At 43.6% G+C, this 9,406-nt stretch overlaps 3 non-coding genes across 3 annotated transcripts; 2 read left to right on the forward strand and 1 right to left on the reverse strand.

The window, feature by feature from the left end:
- The first annotated feature begins 1,734 nt into the window (after positions 1-1,734).
- trnas-gcu (transfer RNA serine (anticodon GCU)) lies at positions 1,735-1,816 on the forward strand. The gene has a single exon. It is a non-coding gene; the product is annotated as a tRNA-Ser (tRNA).
- A 3,130-nt stretch (positions 1,817-4,946) lies between these two features.
- trnan-guu (transfer RNA asparagine (anticodon GUU)) lies at positions 4,947-5,028 on the forward strand. Its single transcript has one exon. It is a non-coding gene; the product is annotated as a tRNA-Asn (tRNA).
- A 3,278-nt stretch (positions 5,029-8,306) lies between these two features.
- On the reverse strand, positions 8,307-8,396 carry trnap-cgg (transfer RNA proline (anticodon CGG)). Its single transcript is given in 2 exon segments — positions 8,307-8,342; positions 8,361-8,396. It is a non-coding gene; the product is annotated as a tRNA-Pro (tRNA).
- Positions 8,397-9,406: the final 1,010 nt, after the last annotated feature.

Here is a 9,406-nt window from a genome sequence, read left to right on the forward strand (position 1 = left end):
TACATTTTCAACATTGTAGATCTGTGTGCACGGGCAGGATAAGCGGTGAAGTTGAATTTCTTTCAGGGTAGTTCTAATTAGATGTAAAAAGCAAGAAATGGAATGTCTGAAAGCAGTATATTGGTGAGACGAGGTGGCCGAGTGGTTAAGGCGCTGGACTGCTAATCCATTGTGCTCTGCACGCTTGGGTTCGAATCCCATCCTCGTCGTTACTGTTTTACACGTTTGATGCTGATGCACTTTCCAAGCATTTCACTGAACCTCACTTGAAATACAATTTCGTGAAAATTGCACTGGTGTTGCTGGTCTGTGCCCCTGCATTGCTCATATCTTGTTAAAATTAAAATATTCCAAGAAATTTCTCAACCCACCTTGAATGAAAGTGGAGATGAGATCGTGAATCGGAGATTGAGAACCCTCTCTTCCTTCTTCCTTCCTTTGAGATTGGCACCGAATGAAAAGACTAGCGGCAACAGAGGCAAATGATTAGGGAACAGGAACGTAAATTTCTCCTTTGGAATTTCAAAAAAATTTATCAAACTTAAACATGAGATTTTCTGTTTTTGGCTCTTTGGTTGAGAGATAAATAATGCGCGAGAAATCCTCGTTCTTTTCAGCATTCTCTCATGGGATCTGAAGCCCCAGTTTAACATCTTACTAGAAAGACGGCACTGCCGACAGTGCAGCACTACCTCAGTACTGCCCTGGAGTGTCAGCCTGGATTATGCACCCAAGTCTCTGGAGTGAGGCTTGAGTATGCTACCGCTGAGCCACGGCTGACACCTAAACTCAGTTCATTTGGCTGGAGTAAAATGACGGAGATAATGGGAAAAATGATAATGGAGTAAACTTTCAACTTGGCGTCCAAGATTAAACCGAGCATCGATTTAGAAACAGCCCGATTGATGTTGCCATGGATTTCATAAGCTTTGAAAAACAGGCCTGTCTATAATGGGCGTGGTCGTGGTCAGTTGCGAATCAATCTGGGTCTGTTTGAACCAGGAGTGCTCACAGTCCCGGATCATTCTGTGTCTGTTTGAAATGGCAGAGCTCACAATCTCGGATCATGCCGTTTTTTTAGAAGCAGAGCGATTTCAGCTTTGATGACCGAGTTGTTGAGTTTAAGAAAATGTGTCAGGGCTCGTCCGGGATTTGAACCCGGGACCTCACGCATTTTAATCGTGATATGCCCAAAGCGAGAATCATACCCCTAGACCAACGAGCCGCCGATGTCATTTCCCATTTGCATTGAGTTTCACTGCGCTGGTGCGAATCCAGCTCACAGAGGACCTGTTAATTCAGTTGAAATATTTTTATCTTTTCCTCAATCCACTTCTTTTTTCGAGCAGTTTCCTTGAACCTGCTCACAATTCGCCCCATAAAAAGAGATTCAGCGGCATCAGCGGCAGCATAGACTAATGGATTAGGCATCTGACTTCTGTTGCACATTCTTCAGTTATCAGAAGATTGAAGGTTCAAGTCCTACAAAGGTCTTTTAATTATCTGGGCGACGCTTTTTACATTCTGAATCTGGCGTGAAACCGGCCATTTTTGACAGTCCCTCATCTGAAGTAACGGAAGGCCTGTTGCTTACATTAAGCTGATTGTACATTTTCAACATTGTAGATCTGTGTGCACGGGCAGGATAAGCGGTGAAGTTGAATTTCTTTCAGGGTAGTTCTAATTAGATGTAAAAAGCAAGAAATGGAATGTCGGAAAACAGTATATTGGTGAGACGAGGTCGCCGAGTGGTTAAGGCGATGGACTGCTAATCCATTGTGCTCTGCACGCGTGGGTTCGAATCCCATCCTCGTCGTTACTGTTTTACACGTTTGATGCTGATGCACTTTCCAAGCATTTCACTGAATCTTACTTGAAATACAATTTCGTGAAAATTGCACTGGTGTTGCTAGTCTGTGCCCCTGCATTGCTCATATCTTGTTAAAATTAAAATATTCCAAGAAATTTCTCAACCCACCTTGAATGAAAGTGGAGATGAGATCGTGAATCGGAGATTGAGAACCCTCTCTTCCTTCTTCCTTCCTTTGAGATTGGCACCGAATGAAAAGACTAGCGGCAACAGAGGCAAATGATTAGGGAACAGGAACATAAATTTCTCCTTTGGAATTTCAAAAATATTTATCAAACTTAAAGATGAGATTTTCTGTTTTTGGCTCTTTGGTTGAGAAATAAATAATGCGTGAGAAATCCTAGTTCTTTTCAGCATTCTCTCATGGGATCTGAAGCCCCAGTTTAACATCTATACTAGAAAGACGGCACTGCCGACAGTGCAGCACTACCTCAGTACTGCCCTGGAGTGTCAGCCTGGATTATGCACTCAAGTCTCTGGAGTGAGGCTTGAGTATGCTACCGCTGAGCCACGGCTGACACCTAAACTCAGTTCATTTGGCTGGAGTAAAATGACGGAGATAATGGGAAAAATGATAATGGAGTAAACTTTCAACTTGGCGTCCAAGATTAAACCGGGCATCGATTTAGAAACAGCCCGATTGATGTTGCCATGGATTTCATAAGCTTTGAAAAACAGGCCTGTCTATAATGGGCGTGGTCGTGGTCAGTTGCGAATCAATCTGGGTCTGTTTGAATCAGGAGTGCTCACAGTCCCGGATCATTCTGTGTCTGTTTGAAATGGCAGAGCTCACAATCTCGGATCATGCCGTTTTTTTAGAAGCAGAGCGATTTCAGCTTTGATGACCGAGTTGTTGAGTTTAAGAAAATGTGTCAGGGCTCGTCCGAGATTTGAACCCGGGACCTCTCGCATTTTAATCGTGATATGCCCAAAGCGAGAATCATAACCCAAGACCAACGAGCCGCCGATATCATTTCCCATTTGCATTGAGTTTCACTGCGCTGGTGCGAATCCAGCTCACAGAGGACCTGTTTATTCAGTTGAAATATTTTTATCTTTTCCTCAATCCACTTCTTTTTTCGAGCAGTTTCCTTGAACCTGCTCACAATTCGCCCCATAAAAAGAGATTCAGCGGCATCAGCGGCCGCATAGACTAATGGATTAGGCATCTGACTTCTGTTGCACATTCTTCAGTTATCAGAAGGTTGAAGGTTCAAGTCCTACAAAGGTCTTTTAATTATCTGGGCGACGCTTTTTACATTCTGAATCTGGCGTGAAACCGGCCATTTTTGACAGTCCCTCATCTGAAGTAACGGAAGGCCTGTTGCTTACATTAAGCTGATTGTACATTTTCAACATTGTAGAACTGTGTGCACGGGCAGGATAAGCGGTGAAGTTGAATTTCTTTCAGGGTAGTTCTAATTAGATGTAAAAAGCAAGAAATGGAATGTCTGAAAACAGTATATTGGTGAAACTCGGTGGCCGAGTGGTTAAGGCGATGGACTGCTCATCCATTGTACTCTGCACGCGTGGGTTCGAATCCCATTCCTCGTCCTAACTGTATTACACGTTTGATGCTGATGCACTTTCCAAGCATTTCACTGAACCTTACTTGAAATACAATTTCGTGAAAATTGCACTGGCGTTGCTGGTCTGTGCCCCTGCATTGCTCATATCTTGTTAAAATTAAAATATTCCAAGAAATTTCTCAACCCACCTTGAATGAAAGTGGAGATGAGATCGCGAATTCGGAGATTGATGAACCCTCTCTTCCTTTTTCCTTCCTTTGAGATTGGCACCGAATGAAAGACAAGCGGCAACAAAGGCAAATGATTAGGGAACAGGAACATAAATTTCTCCTTTGGAATTTCAAAAATATTTATCAAACTTAAAGACGAGATTTTCTGTTTTTGGGTCTTTGGTTGAGAGATAAATAATGCGCGAGAAATCCTCGTTCTTTTCAGCATTCTCTCATGGGATCTGAAGCCCCAGTTTAACATCTTACTAGAAGGACGGCACTGCCGACAGTGCAGCACTACCTCAGTACTGCCCTGGAGTGTCAGCCTGGATTATGCACTCAAGTCTCTGGAGTGAGGCTTGAGTATGCTGCCGCTGAGCCACGGCTGACACCTAAACTCAGTTCATTTGGCTGGAATAAAATGACGGAGATAATGGGAAAAATGATAATGGAGTAAATTTTCAACTTGGTGTCCAAGATTAAACCGGGCATCGTTTTAGAAACAGCCCGATTTATGTTGCCATAGATTTCATAAGCTTTGAAAATCAGGCCTGTCTATAATGGGCGGGGCCGCGGTCAGTTGCGAATGATTCTGGGTCTGTTTAAACCGCGAGTGCTCACAGCCCCGGATCATTCTGTGTCTGTTTGAAATGGCAGAGCTCACAATCTCGGATCATGCCGTTTTTTTAGAAGCAGAGCGATTTCAGCTTTGATGACCGAGTTGTTGAGTTTAACAAAATGTGTCAAGGCTCGCCCGGGATTTGAACACGGGACCTCTCGCATTTATAATGCTGAATTGCCCAAAGCGAGAATCATAACCCTAAACCAACAAGCCGCCGATGTCATTCTTCCATTTGCATTGAGTTTCACTGCGCTGGTGCGAATCCAGCTCACAGAGGACCTGTTTATTCAGTGGAAATATTTTTATCTTTTCCTCAATCCACTTCTTTTTTCGAGCTGTTTCCTTGAACCTGCTCACAATTCACCCCATAAAAAGAGATTCAGCGGCATCAGCGGCCGCATAGACTAATGGATAAGTCGTCTGACTTCGGTTGCAAATTCTTCAGTTATTTGAAGGTTCAAGTCCTACAAAGGTCTTTTAATTATCTGGGCGACACTTTTTATATTCTGAATCTGGCGTGAAACCTGCCATTTTTGACAGTCCCTCATCTGAAGCAACGGAAGGCCTGTTGCTTACATTAAGCTGATTGTAAATTTTCAACATTGTAGATCTGTGTGCACGGGCAGGATAAGCGGTGAAGTTGAATTTCTTTCAGGGTAGTTCTAATTAGATGTAAAAAGCAAGAAATGGAATGTCTGAAAGCAGTATATTGGTGAGACGAGGTGGCCGAGTCGTTAAGGCGATGAACTGTTAATCCATTGTGCTCTGTACGCGTGGGTTCGAATCCCATCCTCGTCGTAACTGTTTTACACGTTTGATGCTGATGCACTTTCCAAGCATTTCACTGAACCTCACTTGAAATACAATTTCGTGAAAATTGCACTGGTGTTGCTGGTCTGTGCCCCTGCATTGCTCATATCTTGTTAAAATTAAAATATTCCAAGAAATTTCTCAACCCACCTTGAATGAAAGTGGAGATGAGATCGTAAATCGGAGATTGAGAACCCTCTCTTCCTTCTTCCTTCCTTTGAGATTGGCACCGAATGAAAAGACTAGCGGCAACAGAGGCAAATGATAAGGGAACAGGAACATAAATTTCTCCTTTGGAATTTCAAAAATATTTATCAAACTTAAAGATGATATTTTCTGTTTTTGGCTCTTTGGTTGAGAGATAAATAATGCGCGAGTCCTGCCGCGGTCGTTCAATTAACTGGGCGACACTTTTTCTGATCTGAATCTGGCTTCAAACCGACCATTTTTGACAGTCCTTCAACTGAAGCAGCGCAAGGCCTTTTGCTTACATTAAGCTGATTGTACATCTTCAACATTGTAGGTCTGTATGCTTGGGCAGGATAAGCGGTGAAGTGGACTTTCTTTCAGGGTATTTCTGCTTAGATGCAAAAACCAGGAAATGGAATGGCTGAGAGCAGTGCATGGTTGAGACGAGGTGGCCGAGAGGTTAAGGCGATGGACTGTTAATCGAGAATGCGGATCCCACCCTCGTCGTTATTACGTTTGATACTGGTACCCTTTCCGAGCTTTTAACTGAAACTTGCCTAAAATAAACTTTCAAATGCAATTTCGTCAGAATCGCCCTGGTGCTCCTGGTCTGTGCCCCATGCATTACTCATATCTTGTTAAAATTAAAAGAGACCACTGCAATTCTTCAACATCTTGAATGAATGTGGAGCAGTGATCGTGATTCGGAGATTGTCGAACTGCTCCTTTCTTCTGCTGAGATTGTCACCGAATGAAAGAATAGCGGGACCAGAGGCAAATGTTTTGGGAGCAGAAACATAAATTTCTCCTTTAGTAGGCAATGTAATTTCAAAAATATTTATCAACCTTAATGAAGAGATTTTCTGTTTTAGTGTCTTTGGTTGAGAGCTAAATAATGGGCGAGAAATCCTCGTTCTTTTCGGCATACTCTCATGGGATCGGAGGGCCCGGTTTAACGTCTTACTGGCAAGACGGGGGCACCAACAGTGCAGCAGTACCTCAGTACTGCACTGGAGTGTCAGCCTGGATTATGTGCTCAAGTCTCTGGAGTGCTGCTTGACTTGGCTGCCGCTGAGCCACGGCTGACACCTACACTCAGTTCATGTGGCTGGAGAGAAATGACGGAGATAAATGGAAAAATTATAATGGAGTAAACCTTCAATTTGTCGTCCAACAGAAGAGCGGGCATTGTAATCGGCCGCCTATTATAGAAACAGTCCGATTTATGTTGCCATCGATTTCATAAGCATTGAAAATCAGGCCTGTCTTTAATGGAATGGGTCGTGGTCAGTTGTTAATCACTCTGGGTCTGTTTAAACCGGGAGTGCTCACAGTCCCGGATCATTCTGTGTCTGTTTAAAATGGCAGAGCTCACAGTCCCGGATCATTCCGTTTTTTTTTTAAAGTAGAGCGATTTCAACTTTCATGACTGAGGTGTTGAGTTTAACTAAATGTGACTGGGCTCGTCCGGGATTTCAACGCGGGACCTCTCGCATTTTAAGCCACAGAAATTCCCTAAGCGAGAATCATACCCCTAGACCAACGAGCAGCCGATGTTATGTTGCAAGTTGCATTGCGATTCCCTGCGCTGGTGCAAACACAGCTCGCAGAAGTGCTGTTCATTCAGTTAAAATATGTTTATCTTTTCCTCAATCCGCTCCTTTTTGGCGATCATTTTAATTGAATCTGCTCACAATTCTCCCCATAAAAAGAGGTACAGCCGCATCAGTGGCCGCGTGCCCTAATGGATAAGACGTCTGATTTCGGTTGTCGAGGTTTTTCAGTTATCAGACGATTGCAGGTTCGAGTCCTGCCGCGGTCGTTCAATTAACTCGGCGACACTTTTTCTGTTCTGAATCTGGCTTCAAACCGACCATTTTTGACAGTCCCTCAACTGAAGCAGCGCAAGGCCTTTTGCTTACATTAAGCTGATTGTACATTTTCAACATTGTAGATCTGTGTGCATGGGCAGGATAAGCGGTGAAGTGGACTTTCTTTCAGGGTATTTCTGCATAGATACAAAAACCAGGAAATGGAATGGCTGAGAGCAGTGCATGGTTGAGACGAGGTGGCCGAGAGGTTGAGGCGATGGACTGTTAATCGAGAATGCGGATCCCATCCTCGTCGTTATTACGTTTGATACTGGTCCCCTTTCCGAGCTTTTAACTGAAACTTGCCTAAAATAAACTTTCAAATGCAATTTCGTCAGAATCGCCCTGGTGCTCCTGGCCTGTGCCCCATGCATTACTCATATCTTGTTAAAATTAAAAGAGACCACTGCAATTCTTCAACATCTTGAATGAATGTGGAGCAGTGATCGTGATTCGGAGATTGTCGAACTCCTCCTTTCTTCTGCTGAGATTGTCACCGAAAGAAAGATTAGCGGGACCAGAGGCAAATGTTTAGGGAGCAGAAACATAAATTTCTCCTTTAGGAGGCTATGTCATTTCAAAAATATTTATCAACCTTAATGAAGAGATTTTCTGTTTTAGTGTCTTTGGTTGAGAGCTAAATAATGGGCGAGAAATCCTCGTTCTTTTCGGCATACTCTCATGGGATCGGAGGGCCCGGTTTAACGTCTTACCAGCAAGACGGGGGAACCAACAGTGCAGCAGTACCTCAGTACTGCACTGGAGTGTCAGCCTGGATTATGTGCTCAAATCTCTGGAGTGCTGCTTGACTTTGCTGCCGCTGAGCCACGGCTGAAACCTACACTCAGTTCATTTGGCTGGAGAGAAATGACGGAGATAAATGGAAAAATTATAATGGAGTAAACCTTCAATTTGTCGTCCAGCAGAAGAGCGGGCATTGTAATCGGCCGCCTATTATAGAAACAGTCCGATTTATGTTGCCATCGATTTCATAAGCATTGAAAATCAGGCCTGTCTTTAATGGAATGGCTCGTGGTCAGTTGTTCATCACTCTGGGTCTGTTTAAACCGGGAGTGCTTACAGTCCTGGATCATTCTGTGTCTGTTTAAAATGGCAGAGCTCACAGTCCCGTATCATTCCGTTTTTTTTAACGTAGAGCGATTTCAGCTTTCATCACTGAGGTGTTGAGTTTAACTAAATGTGTCGGGGCTCGTCCGGGATTTGAACCCGGGACCTCTCGCATTTTAAGCCACAGAAATTCCCGAAGCGAGAATCATACCCCTAGACCAACGAGCCGCCGATGTTATGTTTCAAGTTGCATTCCGATTCCCTGCGCTGGTGCAAACCCAGCTCGCAGAAGTCCTGTTCATTCAGTTAAAATATGTTTATCTTTTCCTCAATCCGCTTCTTTTTGGCGAGCATTTTACTTGAATCTGCTCACAATTCTCCCCATAAAAAGAGGTCCAGCAGCATCAGTGGCCGCGTGGCCTAATGGATAAGGCGTCTGACTTCGGTTGCGAGGTTTTTCAGTTATCAGACGATTGCAGGTTTGAGTCTTGGCCCGGTCGTTCAATAAACTGGGCGATGCTTGTTCTGAATCTGGCTTCAAACGCGACCATTTTTGACAGTCCCTCAACTGAAGCAGCGGAAGGCCTTTTGCTTTCATTAAGCTGATTGTACATTTTCAACATTGTAGATCTGTGTGCATGGGCAGGATAAGCGGTGAAGTGGACTTTCTTTCAGGGTATTTCTGCTTAGATGCAAAAACCAGGAAATGGAATGGCTGAGAGCAGTGCATGGTTGAGACGAGGTGGCCGAGAGGTTAAGGCGATGGTCTGTTTATCGAAAATGCGGATCCCATCCTCGTCGTTATTACGTTTGATACTGGTACACTTTCCGAGCTTTTAACTGAAACTTGCCTAAAATAAACTTTCAAATGCAATTTCGTCAGAATCGCCCTGGTGCTCCTGGTCTGTGCCTCATGCATTACTCATATCTTGTTAAAATTAAAAGAGACCACTGCAATTCTTCAACATCTTGAATGAATGTGGAGCAGTGATCGTGATTCGGAGATTGTCGAACTCCTCCTTTCTTCTGCTGAGATTGTCACCGAATGAAAGATTAGCGGGACCAGAGGCAAATGTATAGGGAGCAGAAACATAAATTTCTCCTTTAGGAGGCAATGTAATTTCAAAAATATTTATCAACCTTAATGAAGAGATTTTCTGTTTTAGTGTCTTTGGTTGAGAGCTAAATAATGGGCGAGAAATACTCGTTCTTTTCGGCATACTCTCATGGGATCGGAG

The sequence above is a fragment of the Somniosus microcephalus genome, unplaced genomic scaffold (genome assembly GCF_052327205.1).
Source record: "Somniosus microcephalus isolate GS21.2 unplaced genomic scaffold, FLI_Smic_1.0 unresolved_chr1, whole genome shotgun sequence".
In the NCBI taxonomy this organism is placed as follows: domain Eukaryota; kingdom Metazoa; phylum Chordata; class Chondrichthyes; order Squaliformes; family Somniosidae; genus Somniosus; species Somniosus microcephalus.